The sequence below is a fragment of the Bufo bufo genome, chromosome 8, assembly GCF_905171765.1.
Source record: "Bufo bufo chromosome 8, aBufBuf1.1, whole genome shotgun sequence".
In the NCBI taxonomy this organism is placed as follows: Eukaryota; Metazoa; Chordata; class Amphibia; order Anura; family Bufonidae; genus Bufo; species Bufo bufo.
The window spans coordinates 212,316,706-212,328,055 of record NC_053396.1 but is presented as its reverse complement, the minus strand read 5'-3'; the positions used below and the strand labels follow the sequence as shown (position 1 = coordinate 212,328,055).

Below are 11,350 nucleotides of genomic sequence, written 5' to 3'. Positions count from 1 at the left end.
AGTTTCATTACAGTTCCTTAAAGTGAATGTTGACGTCAGTGAAGCAGTATCAACAGGTGAAGATTTCAAAGTTGGCACTTCAAAACGAGTAAGCAAATAAAGATGCGCTTTTCCCTGACCGGGAATCGAACCCGGGCCGCGGCGGTGAGAGCGCCGAATCCTAGCCACTAGACCACCAGGGAAGGGTTGTCACAAATAACACCTGAGAAGAGAAGCAAATGGAGTGTCTGAATGCCATCAGCTGAAAGCCATCGTCCACTAAGCGGTTGGAAAAAGGATAACATTTTTCCTCAAAATCCTTCACCAAGGCTTAGAATCAACTACAAGCTGCGGGAACTAAGGTAAGGTTGGTACGGATGTGCCACAAGTCCATCCCTTTGTTGAAATGTACAGCGTAATGCCGAGGAGCAGTTAAAGATCTAAAACGTTTAAGAGTCTGAGAAAATTACAAGCAAGGTGTCTCTGAATGGGGTACCTAACCTGGGCCATGGCAGTGAGCGTGTTGGTTACTAGCCACTAGACAGCCAGGGTAGAAGATGTGCTCTCCTGTGAGATCCAAATTCAAGTCCATAGAAAAAGCTATGAAAAAGTGAAGTTGAAAGGGTAGGCCAAGAATGGAGCATTCTGTGTTTTTCTTCCTAAAAGTTTGCCAAACATTGATTCAGCACTTCACTGTTCAAGCAGAATGGAATACAACAGGGAAAGTGTTGGGCTGATTTTGAGTTGGGAAAACACCCTCCAGGCCAGCAAAATGGCAGAAACAATTGCAAAGACCTACATAGGCATTTATATTTACAAGGCCATTTTATGTGACTCTCACAGCAGTTTCATTACAGTTCCTTAAAGTGAATGTTGACGTCAGTGAAGCAGTATCAACAGGTGAAGATTTCAAAGTTGGCACTTCAAAACGAGTAAGCAAATAAAGATGCGCTTTTCCCTGACCGGGAATCGAACCCGGGCCGCGGCGGTGAGAGCGCCGAATCCTAGCCACTAGACCACCAGGGAAGGGTTGTCACAAATAACACCTGAGAAGAGAAGCAAATGGAGTGTCTGAATGCCATCAGCTGAAAGCCATCGTCCACTAAGCGGTTGGAAAAAGGATAACATTTTTCCTGAAAATCCTTCACCAAGGCTTAGAATCAACTACAAGCTGCGGGAACTAAGGTAAGGTTGGTACGGATGTGCCACAAGTCCATCCCTTTGTTGAAATGTACAGCGTAATGCCGAGGAGCAGTTAAAGATCTAAAACGTTTAAGAGTCTGAGAAAATTACAAGCAAGGTGTCTCTGAATGGGGTACCTAACCTGGGCCATGGCAGTGAGCGTGTTGGTTACTAGCCACTAGACAGCCAGGGTAGAAGATGTGCTCTCCTGTGAGATCCAAATTCAAGTCCATAGAAAAAGCTATGAAAAAGTGAAGTTGAAAGGGTAGGCCAAGAATGGAGCATTCTGTGTTTTTCTTCCTAAAAGTTTGCCAAACATTGATTCAGCACTTCACTGTTCAAGCAGAATGGAATACAACAGGGAAAGTGTTGGGCTGATTTCGAGTTGGGAAAACACCCTCCAGGCCAGCAAAATGGCAGAAACAATTGCAAAGACCTACATAGGCATTTATATTTACAAGGCCATTTTATGTGACTCTCACAGCAGTTTCATTACAGTTCCTTAAAGTGAATGTTGACGTCAGTGAAGCAGTATCAACAGGTGAAGATTTCAAAGTTGGCACTTCAAAACGAGTAAGCAAATAAAGATGCGCTTTTCCCTGACCGGGAATCGAACCCGGGCCGCGGCGGTGAGAGCGCCGAATCCTAGCCACTAGACCACCAGGGAAGGGTTGTCACAAATAACACCTGAGAAGAGAAGCAAATGGAGTGTCTGAATGCCATCAGCTGAAAGCCATCGTCCACTAAGCGGTTGGAAAAAGGATAACATTTTTCCTCAAAATCCTTCACCAAGGCTTAGAATCAACTACAAGCTGCGGGAACTAAGGTAAGATTGGTACGGATGTGCCACAAGTCCATCCCTTTGTTGAAACGTACAGCGTAATGCCGAGGAGCAGTTAAAGATCTAAAACGTTTAAGAGTCTGAGAAAATTACAAGCAAGGTGTCTCTGAATGGGGTACCTAACCTGGGCCATGGCAGTGAGCGTGTTGGTTACTAGCCACTAGACAGCCAGGGTAGAAGATGTGCTCTCCTGTGAGATCCAAATTCAAGTCCATAGAAAAAGCTATGAAAAAGTGAAGTTGAAAGGGTAGGCCAAGAATGGAGCATTCTGTGTTTTTCTTCCTAAAAGTTTGCCAAACATTGATTCAGCACTTCACTGTTCAAGCAGAATGGAATACAACAGGGAAAGTGTTGGGCTGATTTCGAGTTGGGAAAACACCCTCCAGGCCAGCAAAATGGCAGAAACAATTGCAAAGACCTACATAGGCATTTATATTTACAAGGCCATTTTATGTGACTCTCACAGCAGTTTCATTACAGTTCCTTAAAGTGAATGTTGACGTCAGTGAAGCAGTATCAACAGGTGAAGATTTCAAAGTTGGCACTTCAAAACGAGTAAGCAAATAAAGATGCGCTTTTCCCTGACCGGGAATCGAACCCAGGCCGCGGCGGTGAGAGCGCCGAATCCTAGCCACTAGACCACCAGGGAAGGGTTGTCACAAATAACACCTGAGAAGAGAAGCAAATGGAGTGTCTGAATGCCATCAGCTGAAAGCCATCGTCCACTAAGCGGTTGGAAAAAGGATAACATTTTTCCTCAAAATCCTTCACCAAGGCTTAGAATCAACTACAAGCTGCGGGAACTAAGGTAAGGTTGGTACGGATGTGCCACAAGTCCATCCCTTTGTTGAAACGTACAGCGTAATGCCGAGGAGCAGTTAAAGATCTAAAACGTTTAAGAGTCTGAGAAAATTACAAGCAAGGTGTCTCTGAATGGGGTACCTAACCTGGGCCATGGCAGTGAGCGTGTTGGTTACTAGCCACTAGACAGCCAGGGTAGAAGATGTGCTCTCCTGTGAGATCCAAATTCAAGTCCATAGAAAAAGCTATGAAAAAGTGAAGTTGAAAGGGTAGGCCAAGAATGGAGCATTCTGTGTTTTTCTTCCTAAAAGTTTGCCAAACATTGATTCAGCACTTCACTGTTCAAGCAGAATGGAATACAACAGGGAAAGTGTTGGGCTGATTTCGAGTTGGGAAAACACCCTCCAGGCCAGCAAAATGGCAGAAACAATTGCAAAGACCTACATAGGCATTTATATTTACAAGGCCATTTTATGTGACTCTCACAGCAGTTTCATTACAGTTCCTTAAAGTGAATGTTGACGTCAGTGAAGCAGTATCAACAGGTGAAGATTTCAAAGTTGGCACTTCAAAACGAGTAAGCAAATAAAGATGCGCTTTTCCCTGACCGGGAATCGAACCCGGGCCGCGGCGGTGAGAGCGCCGAATCCTAGCCACTAGACCACCAGGGAAGGGTTGTCACAAATAACACCTGAGAAGAGAAGCAAATGGAGTGTCTGAATGCCATCAGCTGAAAGCCATCGTCCACTAAGCGGTTGGAAAAAGGATAACATTTTTCCTCAAAATCCTTCACCAAGGCTTAGAATCAACTACAAGCTGCGGGAACTAAGGTAAGGTTGGTACGGATGTGCCACAAGTCCATCCCTTTGTTGAAATGTACAGCGTAATGCCGAGGAGCAGTTAAAGATCTAAAACGTTTAAGAGTCTGAGAAAATTACAAGCAAGGTGTCTCTGAATGGGGTACCTAACCTGGGCCATGGCAGTGAGCGTGTTGGTTACTAGCCACTAGACAGCCAGGGTAGAAGATGTGCTCTCCTGTGAGATCCAAATTCAAGTCCATAGAAAAAGCTATGAAAAAGTGAAGTTGAAAGGGTAGGCCAAGAATGGAGCATTCTGTGTTTTTCTTCCTAAAAGTTTGCCAAACATTGATTCAGCACTTCACTGTTCAAGCAGAATGGAATACAACAGGGAAAGTGTTGGGCTGATTTCGAGTTGGGAAAACACCCTCCAGGCCAGCAAAATGGCAGAAACAATTGCAAAGACCTACATAGGCATTTATATTTACAAGGCCATTTTATGTGACTCTCACAGCAGTTTCATTACAGTTCCTTAAAGTGAATGTTGACGTCAGTGAAGCAGTATCAACAGGTGAAGATTTCAAAGTTGGCACTTCAAAACGAGTAAGCAAATAAAGATGCGCTTTTCCCTGACCGGGAATCGAACCCGGGCCGCGGCGGTGAGAGCGCCGAATCCTAGCCACTAGACCACCAGGGAAGGGTTGTCACAAATAACACCTGAGAAGAGAAGCAAATGGAGTGTCTGAATGCCATCAGCTGAAAGCCATCGTCCACTAAGCGGTTGGAAAAAGGATAACATTTTTCCTCAAAATCCTTCACCAAGGCTTAGAATCAACTACAAGCTGCGGGAACTAAGGTAAGGTTGGTACGGATGTGCCACAAGTCCATCCCTTTGTTGAAATGTACAGCGTAATGCCGAGGAGCAGTTAAAGATCTAAAACGTTTAAGAGTCTGAGAAAATTACAAGCAAGGTGTCTCTGAATGGGGTACCTAACCTGGGCCATGGCAGTGAGCGTGTTGGTTACTAGCCACTAGACAGCCAGGGTAGAAGATGTGCTCTCCTGTGAGATCCAAATTCAAGTCCATAGAAAAAGCTATGAAAAAGTGAAGTTGAAAGGGTAGGCCAAGAATGGAGCATTCTGTGTTTTTCTTCCTAAAAGTTTGCCAAACATTGATTCAGCACTTCACTGTTCAAGCAGAATGGAATACAACAGGGAAAGTGTTGGGCTGATTTCGAGTTGGGAAAACACCCTCCAGGCCAGCAAAATGGCAGAAACAATTGCAAAGACCTACATAGGCATTTATATTTACAAGGCCATTTTATGTGACTCTCACAGCAGTTTCATTACAGTTCCTTAAAGTGAATGTTGACGTCAGTGAAGCAGTATCAACAGGTGAAGATTTCAAAGTTGGCACTTCAAAACGAGTAAGCAAATAAAGATGCGCTTTTCCCTGACCGGGAATCGAACCCGGGCCGCGGCGGTGAGAGCGCCGAATCCTAGCCACTAGACCACCAGGGAAGGGTTGTCACAAATAACACCTGAGAAGAGAAGCAAATGGAGTGTCTGAATGCCATCAGCTGAAAGCCATCGTCCACTAAGCGGTTGGAAAAAGGATAACATTTTTCCTCAAAATCCTTCACCAAGGCTTAGAATCAACTACAAGCTGCGGGAACTAAGGTAAGGTTGGTACGGATGTGCCACAAGTCCATCCCTTTGTTGAAATGTACAGCGTAATGCCGAGGAGCAGTTAAAGATCTAAAACGTTTAAGAGTCTGAGAAAATTACAAGCAAGGTGTCTCTGAATGGGGTACCTAACCTGGGCCATGGCAGTGAGCGTGTTGGTTACTAGCCACTAGACAGCCAGGGTAGAAGATGTGCTCTCCTGTGAGATCCAAATTCAAGTCCATAGAAAAAGCTATGAAAAAGTGAAGTTGAAAGGGTAGGCCAAGAATGGAGCATTCTGTGTTTTTCTTCCTAAAAGTTTGCCAAACATTGATTCAGCACTTCACTGTTCAAGCAGAATGGAATACAACAGGGAAAGTGTTGGGCTGATTTCGAGTTGGGAAAACACCCTCCAGGCCAGCAAAATGGCAGAAACAATTGCAAAGACCTACATAGGCATTTATATTTACAAGGCCATTTTATGTGACTCTCACAGCAGTTTCATTACAGTTCCTTAAAGTGAATGTTGACGTCAGTGAAGCAGTATCAACAGGTGAAGATTTCAAAGTTGGCACTTCAAAACGAGTAAGCAAATAAAGATGCGCTTTTCCCTGACCGGGAATCGAACCCGGGCCGCGGCGGTGAGAGCGCCGAATCCTAGCCACTAGACCACCAGGGAAGGGTTGTCACAAATAACACCTGAGAAGAGAAGCAAATGGAGTGTCTGAATGCCATCAGCTGAAAGCCATCGTCCACTAAGCGGTTGGAAAAAGGATAACATTTTTCCTCAAAATCCTTCACCAAGGCTTAGAATCAACTACAAGCTGCGGGAACTAAGGTAAGGTTGGTACGGATGTGCCACAAGTCCATCCCTTTGTTGAAACGTACAGCGTAATGCCGAGGAGCAGTTAAAGATCTAAAACGTTTAAGAGTCTGAGAAAATTACAAGCAAGGTGTCTCTGAATGGGGTACCTAACCTGGGCCATGGCAGTGAGCGTGTTGGTTACTAGCCACTAGACAGCCAGGGTAGAAGATGTGCTCTCCTGTGAGATCCAAATTCAAGTCCATAGAAAAAGCTATGAAAAAGTGAAGTTGAAAGGGTAGGCCAAGAATGGAGCATTCTGTGTTTTTCTTCCTAAAAGTTTGCCAAACATTGATTCATCACTTCACTGTTCAAGCAGAATGGAATACAACAGGGAAAGTGTTGGGCTGATTTCGAGTTGGAAAAACACCCTCCAGGCCAGCAAAATGGCAGAAACAATTGCAAAGACCTACATAGGCATTTATATTTACAAGGCCATTTTATGTGACTCTCACAGCAGTTTCATTACAGTTCCTTAAAGTGAATGTTGACGTCAGTGAAGCAGTATCAACAGGTGAAGATTTCAAAGTTGGCACTTCAAAACGAGTAAGCAAATAAAGATGCGCTTTTCCCTGACCGGGAATCGAACCCGGGCCGCGGCGGTGAGAGCGCCGAATCCTAGCCACTAGACCACCAGGGAAGGGTTGTCACAAATAACACCTGAGAAGAGAAGCAAATGGAGTGTCTGAATGCCATCAGCTGAAAGCCATCGTCCACTAAGCGGTTGGAAAAAGGATAACATTTTTCCTCAAAATCCTTCACCAAGGCTTAGAATCAACTACAAGCTGCGGGAACTAAGGTAAGGTTGGTACGGATGTGCCACAAGTCCATCCCTTTGTTGAAATGTACAGCGTAATGCCGAGGAGCAGTTAAAGATCTAAAACGTTTAAGAGTCTGAGAAAATTACAAGCAAGGTGTCTCTGAATGGGGTACCTAACCTGGGCCATGGCAGTGAGCGTGTTGGTTACTAGCCACTAGACAGCCAGGGTAGAAGATGTGCTCTCCTGTGAGATCCAAATTCAAGTCCATAGAAAAAGCTATGAAAAAGTGAAGTTGAAAGGGTAGGCCAAGAATGGAGCATTCTGTGTTTTTCTTCCTAAAAGTTTGCCAAACATTGATTCAGCACTTCACTGTTCAAGCAGAATGGAATACAACAGGGAAAGTGTTGGGCTGATTTCGAGTTGGGAAAACACCCTCCAGGCCAGCAAAATGGCAGAAACAATTGCAAAGACCTACATAGGCATTTATATTTACAAGGCCATTTTATGTGACTCTCACAGCAGTTTCATTACAGTTCCTTAAAGTGAATGTTGACGTCAGTGAAGCAGTATCAACAGGTGAAGATTTCAAAGTTGGCACTTCAAAACGAGTAAGCAAATAAAGATGCGCGTTTCCCTGACCGGGAATCGAACCCGGGCCGCGGCGGTGAGAGCGCCGAATCCTAGCCACTAGACCACCAGGGAAGGGTTGTCACAAATAACACCTGAGAAGAGAAGCAAATGGAGTGTCTGAATGCCATCAGCTGAAAGCCATCGTCCACTAAGCGGTTGGAAAAAGGATAACATTTTTCCTCAAAATCCTTCACCAAGGCTTAGAATCAACTACAAGCTGCGGGAACTAAGGTAAGGTTGGTACGGATGTGCCACAAGTCCATCCCTTTGTTGAAATGTACAGCGTAATGCCGAGGAGCAGTTAAAGATCTAAAACGTTTAAGAGTCTGAGAAAATTACAAGCAAGGTGTCTCTGAATGGGGTACCTAACCTGGGCCATGGCAGTGAGCGTGTTGGTTACTAGCCACTAGACAGCCAGGGTAGAAGATGTGCTCTCCTGTGAGATCCAAATTCAAGTCCATAGAAAAAGCTATGAAAAAGTGAAGTTGAAAGGGTAGGCCAAGAATGGAGCATTCTGTGTTTTTCTTCCTAAAAGTTTGCCAAACATTGATTCAGCACTTCACTGTTCAAGCAGAATGGAATACAACAGGGAAAGTGTTGGGCTGATTTTGAGTTGGAAAAACACCCTCCAGGCCAGCAAAATGGCAGAAACAATTGCAAAGACCTACATAGGCATTTATATTTACAAGGCCATTTTATGTGACTCTCACAGCAGTTTCATTACAGTTCCTTAAAGTGAATGTTGACGTCAGTGAAGCAGTATCAACAGGTGAAGATTTCAAAGTTGGCACTTCAAAACGAGTAAGCAAATAAAGATGCGCTTTTCCCTGACCGGGAATCGAACCCGGGCCGCGGCGGTGAGAGCGCCGAATCCTAGCCACTAGACCACCAGGGAAGGGTTGTCACAAATAACACCTGAGAAGAGAAGCAAATGGAGTGTCTGAATGCCATCAGCTGAAAGCCATCGTCCACTAAGCTGTTGGAAAAAGGACAACATTTTTCCTCAAAATCCTTCACCAAGGCTTAGAATCAACTACAAGCTGCGGGAACTAAGGTAAGGTTGGTACGGATGTGCCACAAGTCCATCTCTTTGTTGAAATGTACAGCGTAATGCCGAGGAGCAGTTAAAGATCTAAAACGTTTAAGAGTCTGAGAAAATTACAAGCAAGGTGTCTCTGAATGGGGTACCTAACCTGGGCCATGGCAGTGAGCGTGTTGGTTACTAGCCACTAGACAGCCAGGGTAGAAGATGTGCTCTCCTGTGAGATCCAAATTCAAGTCCATAGAAAAAGCTATGAAAAAGTGAAGTTGAAAGGGTAGGCCAAGAATGGAGCATTCTGTGTTTTTCTTCCTAAAAGTTTGCCAAACATTGATTCAGCACTTCACTGTTCAAGCAGAATGGAATACAACAGGGAAAGTGTTGGGCTGATTTCGAGTTGGGAAAACACCCTCCAGGCCAGCAAAATGGCAGAAACAATTGCAAAGACCTACATAGGCATTTATATTTACAAGGCCATTTTATGTGACTCTCACAGCAGTTTCATTACAGTTCCTTAAAGTGAATGTTGACGTCAGTGAAGCAGTATCAACAGGTGAAGATTTCAAAGTTGGCACTTCAAAACGAGTAAGCAAATAAAGATGCGCTTTTCCCTGACCGGGAATCGAACCCGGGCCGCGGCGGTGAGAGCGCCGAATCCTAGCCACTAGACCACCAGGGAAGGGTTGTCACAAATAACACCTGAGAAGAGAAGCAAATGGAGTGTCTGAATGCCATCAGCTGAAAGCCATCGTCCACTAAGCGGTTGGAAAAAGGATAACATTTTTCCTCAAAATCCTTCACCAAGGCTTAGAATCAACTACAAGCTGCGGGAACTAAGGTAAGGTTGGTACGGATGTGCCACAAGTCCATCCCTTTGTTGAAATGTACAGCGTAATGCCGAGGAGCAGTTAAAGATCTAAAACGTTTAAGAGTCTGAGAAAATTACAAGCAAGGTGTCTCTGAATGGGGTACCTAACCTGGGCCATGGCAGTGAGCGTGTTGGTTACTAGCCACTAGACAGCCAGGGTAGAAGATGTGCTCTCCTGTGAGATCCAAATTCAAGTCCATAGAAAAAGCTATGAAAAAGTGAAGTTGAAAGGGTAGGCCAAGAATGGAGCATTCTGTGTTTTTCTTCCTAAAAGTTTGCCAAACATTGATTCAGCACTTCACTGTTCAAGCAGAATGGAATACAACAGGGAAAGTGTTGGGCTGATTTCGAGTTGGGAAAACACCCTCCAGGCCAGCAAAATGGCAGAAACAATTGCAAAGACCTACATAGGCATTTATATTTACAAGGCCATTTTATGTGACTCTCACAGCAGTTTCATTACAGTTCCTTAAAGTGAATGTTGACGTCAGTGAAGCAGTATCAACAGGTGAAGATTTCAAAGTTGGCACTTCAAAACGAGTAAGCAAATAAAGATGCGCTTTTCCCTGACCGGGAATCGAACCCGGGCCGCGGCGGTGAGAGCGCCGAATCCTAGCCACTAGACCACCAGGGAAGGGTTGTCACAAATAACACCTGAGAAGAGAAGCAAATGGAGTGTCTGAATGCCATCAGCTGAAAGCCATCGTCCACTAAGCGGTTGGAAAAAGGATAACATTTTTCCTCAAAATCCTTCACCAAGGCTTAGAATCAACTACAAGCTGCGGGAACTAAGGTAAGGTTGGTACGGATGTGCCACAAGTCCATCCCTTTGTTGAAACGTACAGCGTAATGCCGAGGAGCAGTTAAAGATCTAAAACGTTTAAGAGTCTGAGAAAATTACAAGCAAGGTGTCTCTGAATGGGGTACCTAACCTGGGCCATGGCAGTGAGCGTGTTGGTTACTAGCCACTAGACAGCCAGGGTAGAAGATGTGCTCTCCTGTGAGATCCAAATTCAAGTCCATAGAAAAAGCTATGAAAAAGTGAAGTTGAAAGGGTAGGCCAAGAATGGAGCATTCTGTGTTTTTCTTCCTAAAAGTTTGCCAAACATTGATTCAGCACTTCACTGTTCAAGCAGAATGGAATACAACAGGGAAAGTGTTGGGCTGATTTCGAGTTGGGAAAACACCCTCCAGGCCAGCAAAATGGCAGAAACAATTGCAAAGACCTACATAGGCATTTATATTTACAAGGCCATTTTATGTGACTCTCACAGCAGTTTCATTACAGTTCCTTAAAGTGAATGTTGACGTCAGTGAAGCAGTATCAACAGGTGAAGATTTCAAAGTTGGCACTTCAAAACGAGTAAGCAAATAAAGATGCGCTTTTCCCTGACCGGGAATCGAACCCGGGCCGCGGCGGTGAGAGCGCCGAATCCTAGCCACTAGACCACCAGGGAAGGGTTGTCACAAATAACACCTGAGAAGAGAAGCAAATGGAGTGTCTGAATGCCATCAGCTGAAAGCCATCGTCCACTAAGCGGTTGGAAAAAGGATAACATTTTTCCTCAAAATCCTTCACCAAGGCTTAGAATCAACTACAAGCTGCGGGAACTAAGGTAAGGTTGGTACGGATGTGCCACAAGTCCATCCCTTTGTTGAAATGTACAGCGTAATGCCGAGGAGCAGTTAAAGATCTAAAACGTTTAAGAGTCTGAGAAAATTACAAGCAAGGTGTCTCTGAATGGGGTACCTAACCTGGGCCATGGCAGTGAGCGTGTTGGTTACTAGCCACTAGACAGCCAGGGTAGAAGATGTGCTCTCCTGTGAGATCCAAATTCAAGTCCATAGAAAAAGCTATGAAAAAGTGAAGTTGAAAGGGTAGGCCAAGAATGGAGCATTCTGTGTTTTTCTTCCTAAAAGTTTGCC

General features: G+C 44.6%; 14 non-coding genes across 14 annotated transcripts; all 14 read right to left on the bottom strand.

The window, feature by feature from the left end:
* Window positions 1–110: 110 nt before the first annotated feature.
* TRNAE-CUC lies at window positions 111–182 on the bottom strand. The gene has a single exon. It is a non-coding gene; the product is annotated as a tRNA-Glu (tRNA).
* Window positions 183–933: 751 nt separating this feature from the next.
* On the bottom strand, window positions 934–1,005 carry TRNAE-CUC. The gene has a single exon. It is a non-coding gene; the product is annotated as a tRNA-Glu (tRNA).
* A 751-nt stretch (window positions 1,006–1,756) lies between these two features.
* On the bottom strand, window positions 1,757–1,828 carry TRNAE-CUC. The gene has a single exon. It is a non-coding gene; the product is annotated as a tRNA-Glu (tRNA).
* Window positions 1,829–2,579: 751 nt separating this feature from the next.
* Window positions 2,580–2,651, bottom strand: TRNAE-CUC. Its single transcript has one exon. It is a non-coding gene; the product is annotated as a tRNA-Glu (tRNA).
* Window positions 2,652–3,402: 751 nt separating this feature from the next.
* TRNAE-CUC lies at window positions 3,403–3,474 on the bottom strand. The gene has a single exon. It is a non-coding gene; the product is annotated as a tRNA-Glu (tRNA).
* Window positions 3,475–4,225: 751 nt separating this feature from the next.
* On the bottom strand, window positions 4,226–4,297 carry TRNAE-CUC. Its single transcript has one exon. It is a non-coding gene; the product is annotated as a tRNA-Glu (tRNA).
* A 751-nt stretch (window positions 4,298–5,048) lies between these two features.
* TRNAE-CUC lies at window positions 5,049–5,120 on the bottom strand. Its single transcript has one exon. It is a non-coding gene; the product is annotated as a tRNA-Glu (tRNA).
* Window positions 5,121–5,871: 751 nt separating this feature from the next.
* TRNAE-CUC lies at window positions 5,872–5,943 on the bottom strand. Its single transcript has one exon. It is a non-coding gene; the product is annotated as a tRNA-Glu (tRNA).
* Window positions 5,944–6,694: 751 nt separating this feature from the next.
* On the bottom strand, window positions 6,695–6,766 carry TRNAE-CUC. The gene has a single exon. It is a non-coding gene; the product is annotated as a tRNA-Glu (tRNA).
* Window positions 6,767–7,517: 751 nt separating this feature from the next.
* On the bottom strand, window positions 7,518–7,589 carry TRNAE-CUC. Its single transcript has one exon. It is a non-coding gene; the product is annotated as a tRNA-Glu (tRNA).
* Window positions 7,590–8,340: 751 nt separating this feature from the next.
* Window positions 8,341–8,412, bottom strand: TRNAE-CUC. The gene has a single exon. It is a non-coding gene; the product is annotated as a tRNA-Glu (tRNA).
* Window positions 8,413–9,163: 751 nt separating this feature from the next.
* On the bottom strand, window positions 9,164–9,235 carry TRNAE-CUC. Its single transcript has one exon. It is a non-coding gene; the product is annotated as a tRNA-Glu (tRNA).
* A 751-nt stretch (window positions 9,236–9,986) lies between these two features.
* On the bottom strand, window positions 9,987–10,058 carry TRNAE-CUC. The gene has a single exon. It is a non-coding gene; the product is annotated as a tRNA-Glu (tRNA).
* Window positions 10,059–10,809: 751 nt separating this feature from the next.
* On the bottom strand, window positions 10,810–10,881 carry TRNAE-CUC. The gene has a single exon. It is a non-coding gene; the product is annotated as a tRNA-Glu (tRNA).
* Window positions 10,882–11,350: the final 469 nt, after the last annotated feature.